Source organism: Rhinolophus ferrumequinum, chromosome 2, assembly GCF_004115265.2.
Source record: "Rhinolophus ferrumequinum isolate MPI-CBG mRhiFer1 chromosome 2, mRhiFer1_v1.p, whole genome shotgun sequence".
In the NCBI taxonomy this organism is placed as follows: Eukaryota; Metazoa; Chordata; class Mammalia; order Chiroptera; family Rhinolophidae; genus Rhinolophus; species Rhinolophus ferrumequinum.
The window spans coordinates 92,029,575-92,055,131 of record NC_046285.1 but is presented as its reverse complement, the minus strand read 5'-3'; positions in this window follow the sequence as shown (position 1 = coordinate 92,055,131).

Here is a 25,557-nt window from a genome sequence, read left to right as displayed (position 1 = left end):
GGATGTGCTAGCTCAGAGGAGCCTGCTTCATTATCAAAAAGCCTGAGAAATTAGAGTTGCCATCTGGGGAACTAGTTGTCAGAGGAGTAACCAAGAGGCAATGCCTAGCAACAGGCCAACGTGGAGAAACAGATGGCCATTTTCTCATAGGTCAGGATACAAAGTCTAAACTTTGGCAGTCAAAGATGTTTTCAGAATAAACACAGAGAATGTGCCATCTCAGTCTAAATCCCCTCACATCTAAAATCAATAGATGCAGAGCCAAAATATGGATGCTGGACATTTGGATAGGATCCAAGGCAGAGACGGCAACATGGCTTCTATGGACGGGTTTTGGCTTGGCTGCTTTTGTAGCACTAACCTTGGGTGGCTTCTTTACATCAAAGTGTTCTCTCTCCAGTACTACCCCTCCTTGGTGTGCCTTCAGAGCACGACTACAGAAACCATAGTCTGGCAAGGTTAATAGAAAATAGCATATCAACTGTTCAAGCTATTCCTATGGTCTGGGATAAGTAAGAGGAGTTGTTCTCTGCTGGAGAATTTGTGGAGGGAAGTGTCTACCACAATAAGCTGAGGAAGGTTAAGGCTTAAAATGAGGCCTTTAACTAATTTTTTCCGGATGCACTGGATCAGGTACTCACAGAGCCACTGTTTTTGATGGACCATCTAGCAGTGAAGGAAGCTAACCATCAATGGTATGCGAACACTCCTGAGTTCAGACACCCTCGAAAGTATATGGGGATTGTGATTTTGGGGACAAACATGATAATAAAGTGCCTAATCCCCAGAACATCAGAAGCAGTCCAAAACCCAATAGGAATGACTCTAGACTGAGGAAAGCCTTTCTGTTTGTTTTTGAGGAAAGCATAAGCTGTTTGTATGAGTAAAGAAGTTTCGTTCACTTGAATTCAGCCTGGATAACAGTGGTGCTTTCCCTAAAATTCTAATGCAAGGACAGTGTGATAGTAACTTTTTAATGAGGTGCTGTGATTGGACTCCTAAAAATGTGGTGGGGGTGGACGGGGCCTAAAATAGTGACCCAAAGTCAGAAATGTACTTGACCCTCATATTCCTCTAGAAATGTGTAACTGAAATTCATTCATATTTCCTTCTTTAATTATTGTGGCAGGATGTGCAAGACAATAATTTGCAAGGTAATAGTGCACACCATTAGAATATTATATAGAAAATAATGCCATTTACATATTTTTCAAAAGGTGTGACAGAATTGTTTTGCAGTAGAAGCCCATTTATTTTCCACATTACATTTTACAATTAAAATCCAAACCCAACTCCAATTTTTAGCCACTTCGAAAATGGAGAACAATTGGTTTTAGATCATGCAAATTGTTCTAGGTAATTGTCATGCAGGGTCTCTGGTCCCACTCCCTGCATAAGAACACAGGATATGGTGAGGCCAAAAAGAAACACCTACGGAGCCAAAGATAGGGGAGTCATACCACTACATTCTCGCTGGTGGCTGGGTTGGAGACACAGGGAGCAGGAGCCACACAATCCACAACCTTATGTCCACTTCTCTGCCAACCAACCTCACTTGCTAACTGCAATCCGCCCTTGCTAGCTCAGCCATGGCAGTTATATCAGTGGCTAATTCCTAACTGGTAACAGTTGATGGCCAACCAGTTACAGCTGATGGCCATCTATTATCGGAGGCAGCACCTTTCTACGTGAGGCTGAGAGCCTGGAAACTGCCCTCTGGGACTCTGTCCCCACACTAATTCATCATGAAGTTAAGATACTGAGTAATGTTCAGTCAGTTGTTTAAAATATTTGTGGGCCTTATTTACAAATTAATGACAAAGCACTTCTTAACTGGAAAATAGAAAACCTTTATTACTGTTTAGTAAGCTTTAAGAAGTGGCAAAAATATTGCTGTTTCTGCAGCTGTGTAGCTTGAAAAAAGCTTGTGGGACTGTTAGAAACTCAGATAAGGAAGCATACATTTTGTTTCCTGAATTTGAGCTAAGTGAACATGCCAGAAATCAATTTTGCCTGTACGATTTTATTTTATTTTGTTTCTGATTTGCTGTATAATTGGCATCTCATAATTTCAACTAATGTTTTGTATTTATAACATGTTTCTGCATAAATTTGAAGAAAATGAAGAGCAAATATACCGTATTCTCTCTGTACATCATTAATTGTAAACTTTAAGGAATAAGTAATTGATTTTTGTAACATAGTGTGGTTGATACAAATTCAATTCTGAATAACTTGGGGTAATCCTGTTTACAGAAAAAAAAGAAAAAGAAAAAAGGTAGCTCTATATTTTATTTGAAAAAGAGGCAACTTGGTACTTAAACCTCACATACCTTTGGTGTTCAAATAATCAAAGTTCAATTGCTTTCAGATGCTTGTTTTGATAGATTTTTTTTTTCATGATGTGTTTTGATTAAATGTCTGGCTGATTGATTGATGGGCTGAATTGATTATGTAGGTGTCTGCAATAGAACCACCCTGTTGGGTATTTTGTGAAATCTGGCAGAAAGAATACAAGTTTGGGAGAGGTGCGGAGGTAGGGCTGATGGGTTTTAAACAATGTATAAAACTAGGGTGATGATACAGTGACTGAGCCTTCATATCTGTAAACTAAAAACTACTTTAGGAATTAGTAATAGCAGTCCCTAAGTGCATGCAGGTCATTGGAAAAGATCCGAATAAATGAATGTTACTATTTTATACACTAGAATTAATGAGTCAACACATTCTAGCTACAATAGAAGAAGAAGATTTGCTGTTTTCTTCCACACTATCTACTTTCAGATGGCATGCGTGGACTTCCATTTTTGGCTAAGTGTTCATTTGCTTGTATCTTCCCCTCTGGTATGTAAGCTCTTTCAAGAAGTAGACGTAGATAATCACTTAGTCCAATGTTTCTCAAACTTTAGTGTTCTCAGATTTCCTTGTGAGAGGATGGTTGATACACACATTATTGGTGCCCCGTCCAGAGTTTCTGTTTTAGTGTGTCTACAATTCATCATTTCTCATCAGCTCCCAGGTGATGTTCATGATGGAAAAAAGCTAAATAATAATACAGACCTCCAACCAATATCATTCCTTACTGTTATGGTCTGAAATAATAAACATAATTTTTAAGTTTTTCTAAATAGCTTCCCTTTGCTTTTGTTTTTTTCTGAAAAAGCACTTATTTGGCAGTATGTAAAGGTTAATTTGTAATGAACCTTATTTTTGGTATAATTTTATAGTTTTCAGGTCAAAGGAAAAGTCATTGAGGGTAAGGGTTGTTTTCAGACTAAGTAGATTCATCATTTTCTGGAGATTGAACCCTTTGATATTATTTAGTCTACTCTCTTGGCTAAGGAAAGGCAGCTTAGAAAGATGGCTATCCACTTCTCATAAATGCTTGCAATTTATAAGTAACTGGTAATTAAGTGAGCTAATAATAACAACAAACACTGCAAGCCTGTAAATGATTGCAATTAGTCCTTTAAATGAGCTTGGAAATGGAAATAATCATCAGTAGCAAATATGGGAAAGTCTAATAAGTCAGCATGCTTTCTCCACAAAATTCAATCCAAGGCACACTTAGAAAAATAAAATCTCATTTTTTTCTTTTTTTTTAAATTTTTTATTGAGCTATAAAACATGAAGTTGCCCCATTTTTAACCTTCAGGGACACCACAAATGCTTCATTCACTTGCCTTACCACTCTTTGAGTTTTCACACAACAAGAACACATTGACCACTGACCTCTTAGGAGTGATAATGATTCTAGGAGTATTAGTGATAATGATAACTGGAGTGTAAACAACAGAAAGGACTTTGCAGGTGTGTGGGGACAGAATCACGAGAGCAGTTTCCAGGCTCTCGGCCTCATGTGGAAAGGTGCTGGCTCTGGTAGTAGACGGCCATCAGCGGTGACCAGATGGCCATCCGCTGTGGCTGGGTGGCCATCAGCTGCTACTGGTTAGCTATTAGCCACTAATATAACTGCCATGGATACGCTAGGGGGTTGGTTGGTTGGCAGAAGTGTGGACGGCGTATTAAGGCTAGCAAGGCGTTCGCAGAGAAGCAGACGGAAGATTGCGGACCATGTTGATCCTAATTTTTCTGTCTTGACCAGCTGCCATCAAGAATCATACCCCCTATGTATGGCTCCATTGTTGTTCCTTTTTGGCCTCACCATATCCTGCGTTCTTGTGCGGGGAGCGGGAGCTGAGACCCTGCATTACAAGGTGACTCTGTGTCTCCGCTTTTCCTTGAATTGCTATTTTATTCTTTGTTATTTAATCAAAGTAAAAAAAAAAACTAGCAAGATAGAGTACATGAGCATGTGGACACGTGTGTACTCACACGTGGTAGGCAAATTTAAATTCCTTGCAATATTTTGCATGTATTAGCATTTAAATGAGACAAAGGCACTGTCGGAGGTAATGTTAGGTAAATGATGTAGAGAAGAGTAAATGGGCTATGTGTGCTTGTATGACTTTATGCCTTTAAGTAACATCTAGTAAATATTCTTTCCCCACTATATAATCACTTCGTACATTGTGACTTTGGAACAAAATGCTTTGATAATTAGAGACTTATCAAAGTTCAACTGGCTAATCAAAGTTTTCCCCCAAATGACTTAATGTCATTCTATTTTGCTTCCTATTGAAATTCCTGTTTGCTCTTTCAGACTATTTTGTTAAATATGTGCTATTTTCATATAATATCTACAAAAACATTAGAATTATAAATTAGTTTAGCCAAGCAGTCACATGCAAAATCAATATATAGAAAACATAATACCATTTCAAGATTAAGTCATAGCTATACATTTTCTTAGAAAGAAGACCCATTTATAGAAAACTATAAAATTTCGAGAAATAAATTTAACATAAAATGTACAAGTTGTATGTGCAGAGATCAGAAAAAAAATTACTGAAAGACAGAAGTGAGCTAACTTTTCGGCGGGGGGTTGTGGTAGTTAATTTTATGGGTTAATGTGACCGGGCTAAGAGAGGCCACGGTAGCTGGTAAAACACTTTTTCAGGATGTGCCTCTGTGCTCATTTCTTGAAGAGACCAGCATTTGATTCTGTGGATTGAATAAAGAAGATCTGCCCTCATCAATGTGGGAGGCAGTAGCCAATCTATCAAAGGCTCAAATGGAACCAAAAAAGAAAAGAAAAGCAAAGGAAAGGTAAATTCCCCCTCTTTTTGTTTTTGAGCTGGGACTTTCATCTTTTCCTGCCCTCAGACATCAGAGTTCTTGCTTCTCGGGCCTCTGACTCAGACTATACACGCAGCACATGGTTCTCAGTCCTTTGGCCTCAGGTTGAATTATTCCACCCACGTCCCTGGTTCTCCAGCTTATGGATGGCATGTAGTGGGACATCTTCATACCATGTAGCTCGTTTCTATAATAAAGCTTTACTTATTGATCTATATGTATTCTCTTGGTTCTGTTTCTTTGGAGAATCCTAATACAAGAGAAATGACATGCCAATGACTAGCAATTGATTAAACACTAGAAATACTTTAAACTGGTGTGTAAGCACATCAATTGTCTTCGTCTCAAACTGTGTGTTCAATTAAATCATACCCAAAATGCCAATGTGAATCTGATAGATCTTGTTAAGACACTAATGTTCAAAGGAAGAGAAAACTGGCAAGAATAATCAAAACTACTTTGAAAAAGAAAATAATGGGAACATGCTTGATCAAATAGGAAAATATAGAATCTCAGTACTTAAACAAGTGTTAAACAGGTGTAAAGCAATGAACACGTGTGGTATTAGTGCAAATTAATCAATGGAGCAAAATAGCATTTTAGATCAGTCATCTGTGCACAGATAAAATGCTTGTATTCAGTATAAAAATCTTTAATAATAAAAATTTTATCTCTATCAGGGCAAAATGTGTGCCATTGAATATATATATATATATATATATATATATATATATATATATATATATATATAGCAATTGGGTGTTCACGCAAATAAAAACTATGTATATCTATTTTGTAGAGGATACAAACATAAATTCCAGAATGGTTAATACATTAATATACAAAAAGTGTGTTTAAAAACATCATGAGAAAAGCCACCTGATCAATGAATGCAAAAAGGGCTTTACCACTGCCTTCTATTGTGTCATAGAATATTGACTTTTCTTTTTCTTGGTAAGATTCATCTTAGCTTTTCTGAGCAGACACTGGCCAGAAATCTTCAATAAAGCCAAACTCCAAGTGCTTCATATGCTTGTATTCTATATGTCTAAGTCGCCTTTCTTCCTGTATATAAGAGCATCAAGGAGAGTAGCTGTGGAGATCCAAGACTCAGTTATCATTGAGCTGCATCTTAGAAACACTTGGAATTTTTGTGTAAGTCAATGAAAGGGAGGGATGCTCCCAGTCATATTAGAGTATCACTTGAATCAGGAGAGACATATTCATACAATGGCATCAGCACATGATATCCACCTTAGCCTTATCTTTTCCTCTGCTCTTTTAACACTGAACAATTAGAATGATAGAGTTTTAACCAAGGTGGTATTTTTTTGTTGCCACCTGAGTTATTTGTCAAAAAATGCTGAGTAATGGTTTATGAAGATCTATAATGAAAAAGGAGGAAAGGAAGCACATTATGAGAAAGAAAAACATGATGTAGCTGAGCCTGATTTACAACAAAACAGTCGACTTTGTGAGTGGCTGGTGAATTTTCTTGGCTCTCAAACCCTATTTCCAGCTTTCTGCATTTTGGTATCTCTTTCTCTCTGCTTTATTGACCTGGACCAAGCTGTAAGAAGGCAGTTGACTTAAATTATGTGCAGTCTCAGATTTCCTGCTCCATCCCAACTTCTGATAGCTGATAGTTCAAATGCATAAAGACTCTCAGGATTTTCTCTTACTTCCATCGCCCCATGCCTAGTCTTCAGTCGTTGCTTCAACATTTTATTTTGTTTTATTATTTTTTTACATTTTGTCTTATACTTCTCTGATTGTAACATTTTTTTGATATCATAGACTATTTCCTTCTTAATGTATGTGTGATAAGACCAATGGAGCATAATTTGACATTTTTAAAAACAGTCATCGACTTTATGCTTCCCATCTAAACTCTGTTCTTCTATTAATAATAATTATTATTAATCATTTAAACTATTTACAACAAATCCAGGTGGTACAATGTTGATCACATCTCTTTCTTCTTTGCAGTTCTTCCTTCAGTTTTATGATCAACAGCTATTTTACCTATATGATTTCATTCTGCTCTTAGTTAATACACGTATTGCTGAATGAAATAATGATTCTATTGATAAATAATGGCTTTGAACTCAGTCAAATCTAAACCTTTTTCTTAACCATAGTCAACGAGACCCCACATACTTTAATCCATTTTTGAGCCTGTCTCTTCATCTCCTATCATTCTCTTGCTCACTCAGTTACCTTCATTGGTGCTGACTTTCGTGACGATCCTCAAACACAGGAAATTTGTTCCCAGTTCAGGCTCTATCTATTTGATCTCCCACCAACACTTTTTTTTATCTTCAGATCATTCAAGACTCACCTCAAAAGTTACTTCTTCACAGAAGTGGTTCTTGACAACCTTATATGAAATAATCTTCTTCTAGTTCCTTCTCTAACACTTACCTGACTCCTCTTTATAGAACTTATACGTACTTGAACATTATGTATGAGTTTACTTGTTTAGTGTTCTATCTTTCCTACTAGAATGTAAAAAGCAGGTAATCTGTTTTATTAATTATATTTTCAAGTTCTGTTACACTGGCACAGTGAAGATGCATAATAAATATCCTCAATGTTCACTTAGCCACACACATTGCTTATTGAATAAATGCCTAGACTCCCTCTTAATATAGACCTGGCTTCCTGCTATTTTTCAACTGAATGACTCTAGCTGTTTTCTTTTTTTTTCTAAGCTTCAGGCATAATATTTACCAATACGGTTTTATAAAAATTATTATCAGATAATACAAGTAAATAGTTAACTCAATGTGTCGTATATGCCAGTTATCATCTTTCAATTAATGTTAACTCTTAACCATCCTGACAAAACTAAGTTTTATGAGGGCAGGGCCCATGGCTTTCTTGCCAATGGGATGCCATCTAGTGCTTGGCACATGTTAGTAGTTTAATAAATATTTAATGAATGAATAAAGATGAATAAATGGATGCTTAAAGCAGAAAGTACGCATATGCATATATGTGTACATATATACACACATATCTGTATACATTATACTAGTGTGCATATACAATGATATATGGTACACATAGCATTCACTATATAGTATATAATATAATAATAGCAGTGATAGTTGGTCTCTTGATATGCTATGTTGTTATTATCAAAGTAATTTCACCATGTTTTATATGATAATCATAGATATCTTACTGTTTTAATTTTTTTAGATAATGAGTCTTTTATGTGCTACAATTTCTTAATGTCACAAGGACATATGAAACTTCAGATCTGAAAATTTATATCTTACAGAGCAAAAAGTATTTGGCACTTACAAAATTAGTACCAAGAGCTGTCAAGAGTGTTATACTCATAATTATCTTACTGAAAGTGAGATTATGTCAGGCATATCTGATAAACAGGACATTTCTAGAGTTCATGGAAGAAACTGCAAAGGATAAACTCTGTGAGCAGACTGCCCATTTCTCTTACCCAAAATACATGTCTGACAGGTGTTTAATCTCTGGCACTAACACTCTAAAGTATGCTCCTTAGGCTAAGCTACATTTATAGATGCAATGTCTTCTGGAATTGCCATTTTGAAAGAGGTATCATCTGAGAGCCCTCTTCAGAAAACCTGACTCTCTCCATTTGCTGACTTAGAACAACTCACATCTAAAATTACACTGAACTTGCTGTTGATTGCCAATGTTTGTCTGGTTCCAATCAATGTCGTTTTGATTTGATGTGAAAAGATCAATACACCTTTGCAGTTTTCATTTCTGTGTAAAAGAAACTCATTTTCTTTCTCTTGTTACTTTTGTCAAATAAAAAAAATAACATTAAAAAGATGATGCTAAAATTAATACATACAATGCTTTTATTTGACAATTCCAATTAAAATTATTTTAAAACAAGCATTTAAAGACACTTTTAAGCATTTAAGACACTTTTAAAATTTGATTTTTCTTCTCTACATTTGATTTTCAGCAGATAAAGAATTTTTTTGACACATTTCAGTATGCAAGGGCCATTTTGTTAATAGTTCTTTAAAAATGTAATAACTAAAAAAACAAAAATCACAGAAAAATAATCACATTAAAAATTGTATAGAAATGGTACGTTTGATATTATTGGGTTTTCAAAGACTTCATTAAAACTGTTTTATGGTGATATCAGGTGATATATTATAGTTTACTTATAATACCAATTAAATAAAAAGATTTTTATCAACAGGCATTTTTTGGAGTGAATTTTAAATTAGAATTTAAATTAACTGCAATCTAGTTTGAAATCTTTGCTTTAAAAATTGATAAACTGTGCTCATCACACTATAAAATGAAGCAATATAGTTTATAACAATAAAACTAAAAGCAATGTAGTTTATTTGAAACCTGGGAAATAAATCCTGAAGTTGTGTGTGTGTGTGCTTGTATTTAGTATATATGTTTTAAATGTTGAGAATATGTATGAATATACGTACCTGCATATATACATACCTGTACTTGCTACATGCATATTTTGTGTTTAATACATATATATTTGTATTTATCAAATATATACACATACGGGTTGCCAAAAAATATATACAAGTGGACACTTTGGTCAGCATTGCTCAAGTGGTAGTTCACCATAATCAGAAGTATCTGGACACTGATGGTAACCACTTTGAGCACCTCTTGTAATTATAGAAGTCAAACGTGACTTGTATTCATATTTTGTCATCGATATATGTTGAGTGTTACGATTTTAATACTTTTTTCCTTTCTTAAAATGTCTATACATTTTTTGGCACCCTCTGTATATACTTATATTTAGAATACAGAAAATCATACTTATGTGTAAAAAAAATAAGGCTGTATCTTTGTGTCTTAAAATAAGTTCCTTTACACTTTATTGCTAAGTGCTTTTAGGAGACACACTCATAAGTGAGGAACAGAAGCAAATTTGGGCAGCAGGAGCAGGTTATTGGCATATAACTACAAATGAAGACTCAGTCTATCTTACAGGGAGCTCTGGAGCCATCATGGTCCTTCAGATTTGTTCCAAGCTGAAGCAAAACAGTCAGGCCCTTATATCACCACATCAGCCAGACAATGACTGAGAGCCACCTTCAGAGGAGGAGATACAACTTTGATCAAGTCAGTTGCGTACGGCTGAGAGTAATTTCAATGACATATACAACTGAGAGCTTTTGGCAGCTGATCTTCTTGACAGCTAGGGAATGGATACATTGGCCTTTAAAGGGAATATCTGGGCAGAGAACCCAAGTGCCTGCTACAGTCCCTTGTATGACACCATTCAGCCCCTTGTATGACACCATTCAGATCTAAATGTATTTTAATAACTTTGCTTCATCTAGGTTTTCCCAGTTTCATTTTCTGTTTAGTGGAAAGCACTAAAATTCATGCTACCACAATTGATTTTGAGGCCATTTCTGATACTCATCATCTGTCACTTAACTTCGAGTTTTTCCTTGTTCTGAACTAGCACCTCTGCTTATCTAGTTGGCTTGTCTGGTGGGGTGACCCCAGCCCACATCACTGAGTCGTGTGAAACCCTTCAAGTTGAATAGGGAGCATTCTCCCTTTTGGGATGAGAAAATGTGGAACTGCACATACACATACACACACATACACACATACACACACACACACACACACACACACACACACACATTACCTCTCGTGTGCCACTTTGAGCGATGTCAAGTAGTTATTTTCCCCTTCACCCCTTTTTTTTCTATTGATGATTCCACCTATTAAGACCACAGCAATGCATATTGGTCCATGATGTGTATATTTTATCCTCAAAGTTGCTGAAATCTCAGAAGTAATTGTTCTTAAGCTGATATCTCAGCTTCATTTACAAGAGATCATTCGAATCTTCTAACAGACAAGGGACTGCCACGCGGTGTGGAATGTGACAGGGCCAAAGCACACCACGGTTCTTTACCTACTCAACGCCCCCACACTCCCCTTGCTGTTAAATGGATCTCTAAGTCTTAGTCAGTGTTATGTAGGATCCTGTGTTGATTGAACTCTCTGTAATTTCTCAAATCTTGGTACCAAAGCCGTACAGGTAGGAAAGGCAAACCTGTTTTAGAAGGTGTTGAACCCAGTAAACATTATTTTTTGTAGGATTGAAAGAGTTCAATGTAATAAACTTGCCAAGAAGGGGATAATTAGTCTCCTTGAAAGATATACATTTTAGAGACTAAGGGTCTAAGGGTTGGTCTTTGTGATGGCTGGTTGGTCATTGAACAATGGCAGTAACTGGATCATCTTTTGTGAGCAGGATGCATGTCGTTGTATTTTATGTAGCCTTCATCCCTGCCACAATGATTACTTCATTTCTTCACCCATTGTGCCAGCACGGGCAGCAGATGACAGAGCTTGGCTGATGTCAAGTAACAGAATCATCCTGACTACCCAATTCTTTAGTGTGTTTTCCATGGCTAATCCTTTCCGGTGGTTGTTAACATGAGTCAAAATGACACTTACCCTTCATAACCATTTCTATAAGTGCATCTATATGCCTCTTCTTCTCCCTTTATTTTTATTATTCTTGTTTCTCCTGTAAGACCCATGGCCAACTAGCCATCTTTGTTCCAAGCTTGTTTGTTTACATCATCCATCATTTAAAGACACACCTATGAAACCATAGGCATGAGCTTGGTAGAGGAACTAGTGAAGCAGTAATGGTGACATATGGGATACCTGTCATACAGATTACTTGTGCCCTCTGGCCTTCCTAGTATTTAATCCCATTTGCAACACTTGTATCCTATACTGAATTGCAGCTCACTCACTCAACCTATGCGTTAGTGGGTCTAACAGGCCATGGTTAATATGGCATTCTCTGGTTGCATTGTCATTTCATGATCTATTGTCAAGTGTCCCATCTATACCAGGGCCCTCATTCTAGGAGCTGAAGTTCAAATGCTGCATAATTTACTGTCACAGATGACATGGCTTTGCTCCAGGATTCAAAAGGAGTACATTTTCATGTAAAGCCTAGCAATAAGTTTCACATAATATCTTTACCAACTATAGAACATCCTAGTAACATAAAGCGTAGAGGGTTGTCTGGCTCAGGAGATTGGGTTCTTGTACTGCAGACTGGATTCTATTTTTCTACTCTGGCACTCACACGAAGGTAGGGGCCTAAGTTTTCCATGCTAGTCAGGAAATGAGTTTTGTTTGAACATTATTCATACATGTGGAATGTGATGCTTCCAGAACAAGAGTTATACAAAGTAATATGCTAGGTTCATATTAGAAATGAAAAATGCATATATTTGTTTTCTACTTTAGGTGGAACTTCATGCCCAAAGTGCCCATTTCTTTGTGTATTTTCTATATATGCTTTGGCATTGCAATGGAAGAGTTGAGTAGCTGCAACTGAGAATTTTTGGACTGAAAAGCCCAAAATAATTACTGTCTATGTCTTTCTGAAAGACTTTCCCAAACTCTTCCCCTTTCCAAGATCATTAGATCCTTCAAAACTCCATCAAAATTTTGGGCCCCTGAATTGTCTTCTACTGTATCATCTATAGTTTTGTGACAATATTACCACAAATTTGTATATTTATTATCTCACAATTCCTGCAGGTGAATAGTCTGGACACAACATAGCTGGGTATTCTACAAAGGCTGTAATCAGGCTGTTGCCTGAGAATGTAGTCCCATTTAAGGCTAAAGACCTTCTTCCAAGGTCACGTAATTGTTGAAAGCATTTCATTTTTTGGTGATTATTGTACTGAAGGCTCTTTTTTGCTCTCTGCTTATTGGCCAGAGGCCTCCCCTAGTTCGTGTACGTGACCCTCTCTATAAGTGGTTCACAACCTGACAGCTCCCTTCTTCAAAGTCAGCAAAAGGAGAGAAAAAGTCTCCATCATGACTGAAACAACAGTCTTATATAACATAATCTTGTACTTGCAATCACGTACATCTTGCCGTCTTTGCCATAATTTCTTGGTTAGGAGCAAGTAAAGCATAAATAACAGGAGGAGGAGATAATGGGAAACATCTTAAGCGTCCGTCCACCACACCTACGTTCTACAGCAAATGTTGCTTACTGAGTTCAATGTTTTGCTGCTTCTGGCTTATGTGGCTTGGCTATTATTATATCACCAAAACAGTCACCTACTGCAATGTTCTGTGGACTAGACAGTCCAGGTGTTTTGGGATGCAATTACAACAGGATATTATCCAATCTTGATATTGTTTTAATATTCTTCTGTTGGTTTCCCATTTATTTTGTTTTGAGCACTGTGTTTTGTTAGAGTTCTCCATAGCTGTGTGTGGATAGGAAGCTCGTGACTGCCACTCCCTTCTCATTTGAGTTGTGATATCTGTGCTGACTTCTGCTGGTAAATACCATTATTAGCTTCTATCATTTAGAAAACCTGTTAACCCCATTGTTATCTGGAAGCCCCGTTATATAACAGTGTTTTCTATTGTCAGTCATATCGAGAACAGCCACTTGTGAACTTCTCAACCATTCTGGTTCCTTCTCATCCGTGATTCTTTATTGTTTTGGTAAACAGAATGTCCCCTGGGTCCTACTGTGAAACACAATTAGCAAGATGGTTTCTTAGCCCACTGCTCTGAATTTTTGAAGCTCTCCTGCATTATAGTTCTGATATTTCTACTTCAATTTTTATTTTTATTTTTTCCAAGTTGTCAAGGGCCATCCTAGGGACATGTTAGTACTGCCACCAAGAGTGTTTACTGGAATATGAAATCATGTATAAACGGAGTATGTTCTGATATAGATAAACTATTCTTCATTAAACTTTGTGGTCCTTCCCACTTACCTAGCACTACAGAATTCAGTCTCATAAACACTCTTCTATTTCTTAAAGATATATATTAGCCTCCAGGTGATAATCCTTCTTCTTCCTTAGCAGGCCCAACACATCTCCAGTTGATGTTTTGTCAGGTGGCCAGTAGGAAATTTTGAAGTGAGATACGAAAGGGGTGTAGCATTGTCTTGTAAGCTATGAAGCCATTTAAGGCATCAACGTGACCTTACTGCTAAGAGCGGGGATGGGTAATTTGCACAGGAATTAAAATAATCATTAGGAACAAAAAGAAATCAAAGAAGATCCCAAAACAGTGTACATGCATATGTGTTTTTGTGTATGGATTTTTGTATGTGGATGAATCTTGTGTACGTAAGTGTGTGTGTGTGTATGTATATATATAATATGTTAATTCCAGATATTTTGTTTTAGTTTAAAAGACAATTCTACATACTTTATGTAAAAGAAAGAGAGGAATTAAACTTTGATAAAAACATAACTCATGGAATACTGCTAAGCAATAAAAAATGATTAAAACATATAGGTGGCAATACAATTATAAAAGTTCTGGCTAAAGCAAAAGGGATGTCTTATCTGTAGCTGATGATGTTTGCCAACCTGACAGCATTTTCAGTGTGAGTCCCGGTCAACAATTTTATTTACTGACTAATTCTTTCCTGAATTACAATCTAGAACTTTGGATTTGTAGTTTATGTTCTTCAATATTCTCTCCTTCCATTATGATCCTAATCTGTGTGAACATGGTATTTCTGTTTAATACAGTAAAATGATCAAATAAAAAAAAACTCATCATATGAAATAGTAGACTTTGCAATTACTATACAGAATAATCTCAGCAAGAACAGGGGCTTCCCTGTTGGTAACGTTTCTGGGGAATACTGGAAAGTGGAAAGAGGGTTTTGGGGGCAAATAGCTTACCTGAGTTTCATTTTCTTCTGCCTAACTTTAATATCTTAAAAGCAAAAACTAAATGCCTACTTCTTACGCCTTCTGGGGTCACCCTTGTCTTTATAAACTGGATAATACAGAGCATAGCTTACATCTTCTCTCTGTGTGATGGCTTTAAGGCTCTGATTTTTATGGAGTCCTGTCCTTGGTAATTTTGTGCAGTTCCAGGAATGATGGTATCTGGAACAAATTCATCCGAAGCACCTGTTTGTCATCTCTTGCTTGACACTCCTGCTCTGAGCTTCTGATGATCACTGTTTACTCTTTTAAAACCAACTCCCCAGGCACTGACCTTGTGCACATATTGTCATATGACAAGCAAAGAAATACCTTGAATCCTCCTCCCTTCAAACGGCCACACGCATGCTGGTGCACGCGCACACACACACACACACACACACACACACACACACACACACACACACAGGTTACTAGATTTCACTTTCCCTTCTCCACCAGTTTTCCTGACATTCTTGGCTCCATTGTTCTCTCCACTCCCTTCAGGTGCCCACCATTTCTCATGGGTCAGCTTTTACTTTTCAGGAGTCCAGTTCAACTGTTTTGTCACTCTCTGGATTGCAGGCTCCATCCCTTGGAATTAGAGGGAGAAATAAGTCCTCCTTATACTCAGATTAAAGTCTGCTACCTTGATTTGCCCCTGAGGAATTGATCCTTGAAACACCACTTCCTTTGGGGAAACCACGACCCTGACTCATGCATTTTTATGTGGCCAAAGGCCAGGTTAGGCGATCACGATACATGATTTATATTTCTCAGGCAGCAGTGAAAGCTTCCCTGAGAATTATACTGCTTGCTTGAATAAGTTACCCGAGTGTTCTTTTTTATATGAGGGGGGAATCTATCCAGAGACCAACTTCAACTTCCACCCAGGAAGGCAGAAGGTGCATATGACCATCCACTTACTTGTTTTTTGATTGTTTTTATACCTGCAAAATTGTAAGTCAAAGATCTAACAACAGAAGTACATTTTTGATAACTTGAAGATAATAATTTGTCCCTGCTACATAAATGGGTTATATGCTAATGCTGTATTTTTCTTTTTCTTTTCTTTTTTGTAGTTCTTCAATCAATATATGGTCAGTTTTAAAAATGTTCTACTTAAAATAAATTAAAAAATCATGTAAATCATGAAGTTGTCCAAAGTCAATGATTCTCTTATTTTCTGTATTGTCACATTTTGTTGTTATTTTACATATATTTTGGGGGGATATTGTATTCTATGTAGCAGCTGATTTTGTGATAGAAATAATGAATAATGGATGGAATTGATAGAGGAAATAAACATTTCTTTTGTAGACCGGAAGTTTAAAATAAATACTACGTGCTGATATTCTTTAACAATGTCAAGTAAAAAATGATCTAGCAGATATTACTAAAAATAATTCACTTTTTAGGCCTTGCCCTAGGCTACATGCTATGGGTGAAATACTATGTAAATTTAACAAAAGCTTCTGGTTTCAAAAGCTTCAGTCATTCTTTTTGGAGATGCTGTTATTTCTCATCAACCTGAATGTGCTTTCTTAAAAATTCTAAATTATTAGGCTTAAAAAACAAGGCAGATTAATTTCTTTGGAAAGTTACGTCCTGAATGATACATAACCTGTAGCAATTTTTTGGTAAACAAGCATTGTTTTATTTGCTTTCTGCAGTGAAAAATGTAACTATGGCATATGTTTGACAAAACAGGTTTTTAAAGGCTTCTTGTGAGAAATTAATCTTATTTATTTAATTACAATCATTTCAAGTTGACAGCACACTTATTTTAGTTACATATTGTATTTTGGTAGACCATAAAATCATGCTCAATTATTTGCATTCGTATTCTATCATGTTTTCATCATATGACCTGACCATTTCTACCAATCCTGAGTCGGTGTAAATTTTGCCCCCTCTGGATTTCCTAGTTACACATTCTCCTGGAGCATGTTCTGCCTGGAGGAATAGCGGTTCTCTGTGTTTATAACAGAACCTATCAAAGTGGCTGTGCATCGTGGCCTGTCCACTGGGAGTTAGTCAAGAAAAATTGCTGATTGAAAATAAAGTGCAGAACCACACTGATTATTGCTCCAGTAAATCTTTCTTTTTAGTGGCTAAGGGCCACTTGGTAACAGTGGAAAAATCATATATCCACAGTGCTACAGTTTGTAATATAGCTTTCACTAAATAGTTCCTTCGAGGTCTCACACCGTGTTTTGAAAATGTTTTTTTAGGAGAACATGGAAATCAGATAATAAATATATTCATGATTGTGTAGAAATGATAAAATCTCGTGGACTATTTTATGTCATCTCACCAGGGCCTTTTAAACACTATTTTTTTTTCAAAATAATTTTTAGCTGAACTTCAAGAAATGTGACTTGACCTTGAGAACTTAAAGATCAAGGGCCCTTGGTTTTAATAATATATCAATTGGTGACTTGATTAGAGTCGTTCTTATAATTGTGGACTCTTAATTCTGAGACGTTTTTCTTCTGAACAAATACTTTGTTTTCTCTTTTTCATTTAAGAAAAACATTATAGTATTTTAATAGTAATACTTATGTGTAAACATTTTTTGTATGTCAATTGTCTAATAGAATGGTGTGGGTGGAAATGTTTAGAAATTAGGGTATTTTCTGATTAACTTTCTGCTTTATTGTAAATCAAATTGAAAGGATGGTAGAGGACTTTAGTCCAAACCTCTAATTTGCATGTATATTTTACAAAAAACAAAATCTACTTATTTTTTGGCGCTTATTTTTAGGCCCTTAGGTATTATATGGTTCCATATCAGTTTTCCATAGCGACAATGATATATACATGGTCTTGACAGACGGATGTTGCATATGTACTGACTCCTGGCATATGGAGAGAGCATTTTTTTCAGCTTTGTTAAGATGTAATTGACATATAACATTGTGTAAATTTAAGATGTACAATGTGATGATTGATATGCATACATATTGCTAAATAATTACCAAAATAAGGTTAGTTAACACATTCATCAGCACACATAGTTACTTTCCATGTGTGAGTGGTTAGAACAATTAAAATCTACTCTCTTTGCAACTTTCAAGTATACAATATAGTATTGTTAACTGTAGTCACCATGTTGAATATTTGATACCCAGAACTTTTTCATCTTGTAACTAGAAGTTTATACCCTTTGACCACTTTCACTCATCTCTCTCACCCTTGGCAACCACAAATCTACTCTCCGTTTCTGAGTTGTTTTTTATATTCCGCATATAAGTGCAATCATATAGTATTTGTCTTACTCTAATTTGTCTTGGGAGAATGTCTTCAAGATTCATCCATGTTTTTGCAAACAACAGAATTTCCTACTACTTTATGGCAGAATTATATTCCATTGCATGTGTATGTCTTTGTGTATATAAAAAAAAAATATGATTGATATATTCTTTATCCATTCACACATCAATAGATAATTAGGTTGTTAGCATGTCTTGACTATTTTAATTAATGGTGCAACAAACATGGTGATGCAGGTATCTCCCGTAAAGAGTGATTTCACTTCGTTTGGATATATACCCAGAGTGAGATTTATAGATCAAGTGGTAGTTCTGTTTTTAATTTTTAAAGGAATCCCCATACTATTTTTATTATGGCTGCACTAATTTACATCCCCACCAACAGTGCACAAGGTTTCCTTTTCTCCATATCATCACTGCTACTTATCTCTTATATTTTTGTTACTTATCTCTTATACTTTATATAAGGTGTGAGGTGATACCTCATTGTCGTTTTTATTTTAATTTTCTTGATGATTAGTGATGTTGAGCACATTTTCATGAATCTGTTGTCCATTTGAATTTGTTGTCCATTTTTTTTTGGAAAAAAAATGTTTATTAAAGACCTTTGTTAATTTTTAAACAAATTATTTGGTTTTGTTATTGAGTTGCATAAGTTCTATATTTTGAATATTAACTAATTATCAGATACATGGTTTGCAAATATTTTCTCCATTCCACCATATATTGCCTTTCCTTTCTTTCTTCTCTTTCTCTCTCTTTTTCTCTGTATATATATAATATATATATTATATATATATATATATAATATATATATATATATATATATATGTTGTATAGAAGCCTTTAAATTTTGTATAGTCCCACTTGTTGACTTTTGTCTTTGCTGTTTGTGCTTTTGGTATCAAATCCAAAACATTATTGTCAAGACCAACATTGAAGGACTTCTCCTGATGTCTTCTTCTAGAAGTTTTATGGTCTTACATTTAAGTATTTAATCCTTTTTTTTTTAATTTTATTTTTTAAATTTATTGGGGTGACAATTGTTAGTAAAATTACATAGATTTCAGGTGTGCAATTCTGTATCACATCATCCATAAATTACACTATGTGTTCACCACCCAGAGTCAGTTCCCCTTCCATCACCATATATTTGATCCCCCTTACCCTGATCTCCCACCCACATCCCCCTTACCCTCTGGTAACCACTAAATTACTTTCTGTAAATGGTATAAGATGGCATCCGGTTTCATTCTTTTGCATGTGAATATCCAGTTTTTGCAATGCCATTTATTAGAGATACTGTCTTTACTTTATTGTGTGGTCTTGGCTCTTGTGTTAAATATTAGTTGATTATATATGCATAAGTTTATTTCTGTACCTCTAGATTTTGTTCCATTGTCTGTTTTTATGATGTTTTGATTCCTATAACTTTGTAATATAATTTGTTATACAGTTCGAAATCAGGAAGTGTGATGTCTTTAAATTTGTTTTTAAGAACAATATAAAGATTGTTTTGGTTATTCAGTCTTTTGTGTTTCTATTTTAAGATTGTTTTTCTATTTCTTTTAAAAAAAGTCATTAATATTGTTAAAATGTTAAATTCTTTCGATCCAGGAACTCAGGATATCTTTCAATTATTTACGTTTTTTTGTTTTGTTTTGTTTTTTTCAACTAGTTCATCAGTCTTATAGTTTTCAGTATGTTAAATTGATTCCTAAATATTTTATTATTTTGGATGCTAATGTAAATAAGATTGTTTTCTTTATTTCTTTTTCAGATAGTTTGTTTTTAGTGTATAAAAAGGCAACTGATTTTTATTCTGAAAATTTACAGAATTAATTTATTAGTTCAAAGAGATTTATGGTGGAATCTTTAGGGTTTTCTTTTTTTTGTTTGTTGGGGTTTTTTTAGTGTTTCTTTTTTTTTAATTTTTTAGTTTTTTGGGAATATTGGGGAACAGTGTGTTTTTCCAGGACCCATCAGCTCTAAGTCAAGTCATTGTTTTTTTCACTCTAGCTGTGGAGGGCACCGCTCAGTGGTCCATGTGGGACTCAAACCGGAGACCTTGGTGTTATGAGCACCATGCTCTAACCACTGAGAAAACGGGCTACCCATAGGGTTTTCTGACATAATATTATGTCATCTGCAAATAGTGACAGTTTTTCTTCTTCCTTTTGAAATTGGATGTATTTTATTTATTTTCTTGCCTGATATCTCTGGTAGGACTTCCAGTACTATGTTGAACAAAGGTGTTGAAAGTGGGCACTGTTGTTCCTAATATTAAAGAAAAGGTTTTCAGCCTTTCACTCTTGAGTATAATGTTAGCTATGGCTTTGTCATATATGAGTTTTATTATGTTGACATACATTCTTTCTGTACCCAATTTGTTGAGAATTTTTATCATGAAAGAAAAATTTTGTCAAATGCTTTTTCTACATCTTTTGAGATAATCATATGATTTATATATTTTATTCTATTAATATAGTGTATTATATTTATTGATTTGCATATGTTAAACCATCCTTACATCCTAGAAATGACTCCCTGTGTGTATACTCTTTTTAATTTTCTGATTAATTAGGTTGCTAATATTTTGCTGAGAATTTTTACGTCTATACTCATCAGGGATATTGGCTTGTAGTTTTTTTCTTTATAGTGTGTTTATTTGACTCTGGTGTGAAGGTAATTTTGACCTCATTATAAAATGAGTTAGAAATGAGCATTATCTTCAATTTTTTGGAAGAGTTTGAGAATGATTGGTATTAATTCTGCTTTAAGTATTTGGTAGAATTCACCAGTGTAGTTTGCTTTATTTGTCTTTTTTTTGGGGGGGCGGGGGTTGATTACTGATTCAATCTGTTTATTTGCTATTGATCTGTTCAGATTTTCTCTTTCTTCATAGTTTAGTCTTGGTAGGTCTTATGTTTATAGAAATTTTTCCATTTCTTCCAGGTTATTCAATATGTACAATTTTTCATAGTATTCTCTTATGCAAATCCTTTGTATTTTTGTGACATCAGTTGTAATGTTTCCTTTTACATTTATAATTTTATTTATCCAATTCCTGTCTCTGTTTTTGTCTTGGTGAGTCTAGATAAAGGTTTGCCAACTTTGTATCGGCCTGGGAAGTGTCCCACAATGTTTGGAAGCTGGATGTCCAGCTTGGCTCACTTCTCCCACTGGAGAAACTCTAGTTCCAGGAGGCCCTCTGAGTGCTGCACTGTGCCAGCCTCAGGGAGGGGCTATGCAGTCAAAGTACAACTGTTCCTCTGACTATTCCAATGCGGTCCTTAGTGGTCTCTGTGTTCCGGGAGAAGGGAGTGCATGCTTCAGGCTCACTCTTGGGTTCTGGGATTTTCACAATGGTGTTTTGTCTATGGATATTTGCTAACTAGTTTTCTTGTGAGTGGCAGTCAGGTCAGGAATGACTTAGGTTGCCATCTTAATGATATCACTTGTTTTGTTTTTATCTAAGCTTTGATGTGTGTGTGTTTGAAAGAGAGAAAAATATTTTTTCTTATGAATGAAGTGAAATAATGTTTATCAGGTATTGTTACTTGAGACTGTGATTTTATCCCACAAATCTGATATTGAATTATTTATCATTTAATAAAACAAATGAAAAATTGTGAAACACATGTATGCTATGCCACTTGGAGAAATGCATATGTTGTTTGTTTGTAAATGTGAACATAAATTAAATTGGACAAAGCATTTTATTATGTAGTTTTTTATATTATAATTATTATTGTCTTATGTATTTTCATGACAACATTACTGTGGGGACAGTTATTCTAAAGCTGCAGGTGTGCAATCTATGAGTGCTTCAACCTGTCTGTTCTTTCCCTTCTTTCTACAGGTTCATGGAGGTTTCTATCTTTCTGAATGCAAAAAAATGGTTTAACAGCAAATCCAGAGGCTATGGAACCCAATGATGAAGTTATCCAAGGCAGCAGAGAAAATTAGCATCAACTTTTCAAGCAATGAATGAATTTCTGAAATAGTACTTAATGTGGAAGTTATTATTTTTGAGTTTCTATCACTGTAATCATAAACATCTCTTCTATAACAGCCTCATGCTCGAAACCAAGCCTTCACTACCACCTCTTTCACCCATCAGTGAAAAGAAGAAGGCATTGCTTACAATACGGATGTGGTTTGAGCTGGTATACCCTGAGGAAAGTGATCGTCTTCATAAACTTTCTCAAGTATACTAGAATACAAACTCTACAAGGGCAAGATATTTTGTTTTGTTTTGTTCACTCATGTGTCCCCAGTACATTGTACAGGGATGATACATAGAGCCTCTCAATAAATATCTATTAATGAAATAAATAAAAAAAATGGAAATAAATGTAGTTGATAAAAATATTGTATTTGAAATTCTGAACCTTAGGGGGAATGTAGACTAAAAGCAAAAAATTAACCATTGATGGATATTTCTTCCTGACACAAGTAAGGTATCAAACCAATAGCAAATAAATTTTCAGCTAAAAAATCCAAACCAGAATAACACAGAATCAAGAGCATAATACAAAATCAAGTATAAAATAAGAAGTGAATGGGTCTCAGAGAAGGTGCATACGTTTCCCTAAACCATAGGTGATACACACAGAAACAAAACAAAACAAAACTGGGATTCTCAAACAAACAATTTTGTTCCCCAGGAAATATTTGGTGATGTCTTGATACATTTTTGAATCTCATACCTGGGAAGTTGCTATTCTCACCCCGTGAATAGAGGCCTAGGATGCTGCGAAATATCCAATAATGTATAAAACAGTCATCCACAAATAATTATATAGTCCCAAAATCAATAGTGTCAAGGTTGAGGAATCCTGCTACTAAGGAACATTTATTATACTTTTGTAGAAAACTATTGATTGGAACAGAAGAGACATTGCTAAGCAAGAGTCTGGTAATCAGGTTAGGTAGTCCAAGTAAAGGCAAGAATAATAGGACACTCCTATTTAAGCATCCCATTGCTATACTTAAATGAGCCACATAAAAAAATACACATTAAAAAATATAGTAAATATAAAATGATCCTGGGATTTTTTTCTCTGATTACAAATACCTTTGATTGTCATAAAAATCAGGGTAGTAAAGCTGACCATAGGACAACACAGGTTTGAATTGTGTGGGTCCACTTATCCACAGATTTTCTTCTATAAATATACAGTCAGTCTTCCACTGTTACCAGGTATTGCCTCCACAGGTTCAACCAACCTCCATTTTACACAAGGGACTTGAGCATCAGTTTTGGCATCATCAGGGGTCTTAGAACCAATTACCTGCAGATACTGAGGGATGACTAAAGAGTTTGGGAGTCAAAAGTTATACCCGGATTTTCCATTGTATGTGGGTCAGCACCCCTAATGCTGGTGTTGTTCAAGCGTCAACTGTAATTCCAACTATGAGACCCCATGAGTTATCACTCAACTTTTTGAGAGATAAAGTTGTGTCCACATCTAATACATACCAAGACTGCAATAATTATTGAATATATGAATGATTGAATGTATTAAGTGCAACACTTGATTTTCTTTCAATCACATAGAATAATATTAAGGTACTCATCCAGCTGGCACTAGTTATCAAGACTGACATATCAAAAATTGTGTGTTAGTTGGGTTCCTTCTAGAAGCAAAATCTAAAATGGAATTAGAGGTGCTTGAGATTTATTGGCAGGAATGCCTGTTCAACATGGAGCCAGGGAAGGTGAGGAGAGCAATCAGAGGTGTAGTTCTGACAACTATGCAGGACAGGAAAATGTAGGAGGATTGAGTACAAATATCTTGGACTCTAGTACTGTTCCAAGAAAGACTTGATTAGGCCAGCAAGGAATCCTCAAGCCCAAATCTCCCATTTGAGAAGGAACTGGGCTGCATTAGTAGTTCCAGTGGACAGTCATCCACTAGGAGCAGCTAACAGAAAGTATGACCTCCTCATGAATGGGGTGGAAGATCAAGAGAAGCAGCAGCAATACTGAGTGCCAATCTGTTTCTTGTAGCAGGTGATATGAATGGTGCATTCTTACAGTTTTTATATTTACAGAAAAGAAGGTAGAATGTTCTCCAGTCTATTTTCACACATAAGACATGACCAATATTGGAAATTTCTACTGAAAATATTAAATGAAGGCAGAAATGAGAATCTATATCCCTTCTCCCCATTTTTGGTAATGTTATGTAACTATTAACTATTTTAACACAGAATTATGTGGTAGATTTCATATCAATTACAGGTAATTGAATCATGAATTGATATTAGGACCCAATATGCACTGATATATATATACATACATATATATAACATCATGACTGAAAGTTTTAAAAATAGTATTTGACACTGTAGGCTGATAAAGAATTTATCTAATAATGCAGTAATTACCTGATATGTGAAAATTTGCTTATACTCACAGTTTCTGGTTGAAGGGTTTAAAAATTCTTCTTCTTTTTTTTCAATCTGGAAGGAGTGTTAGAAGTGGTTATAATGTAACAATACTCGGATATCCACCTTTTGGCTTTATGATAATCAAAAAACTTTACTAATAGAATTAGATATAAAGTTTTATATGCTGATTTTGACACATTTTTTTTTTTTAGGCTTAAACTTTCCAGTAGAAACCAGCTCTTACACTTTACATCTTTTTTATTGTGTACCACTTAATTCCTTCCACAATTTTTCTGTTCAACGATATTGCACAAATAGTCATGAAGGCTGCATCTGTACTAATCTGAATGAAAATGCACCATCTATTAGATTAATTAAATTTAATGTAACAATTTCACCTTCTTTTGATACTCATCTCTAGATCACTCTGATTTTGCTTCATCTTTTGAACCAAATGTGCCTCTTACATTTGTAGTGGGCACGCCATTATTCCCACTGAGAAAGAGAATTATGCTGTAGCAAAATGAAGCAGACTGGTACCTTAGGGCACATGGAAATAGCACCTCTTTGCCACCTAAAAATATGGATTCCCATCTCTACTATTTACAGTAAATTGCCATCATTTGCACTTTGAACTTCTGCTGTTTCAAATGCCACATTTTGTCAGTCTTTATTCCAAGTTACTTAACAGCTAATGGACATAGTTTAAAAGATGAATTTTGAAAAGCTCAGAAATTCAGTGTGCACTATTTTGAGATGGCAGCTGCATTTATTACTTTATTTCTCATAAGTGTTCAGGTTATTTTTATCAGATTTCTTTTTTTTTATTTCCTCTGAGAAAATACTATCTTCATGTGCTTTCACACTGTACTTTATTCCCAACCTTCTACTTCTACCAAAATGTAGAGGAAAAAAGGCTAATAAAAGCACAG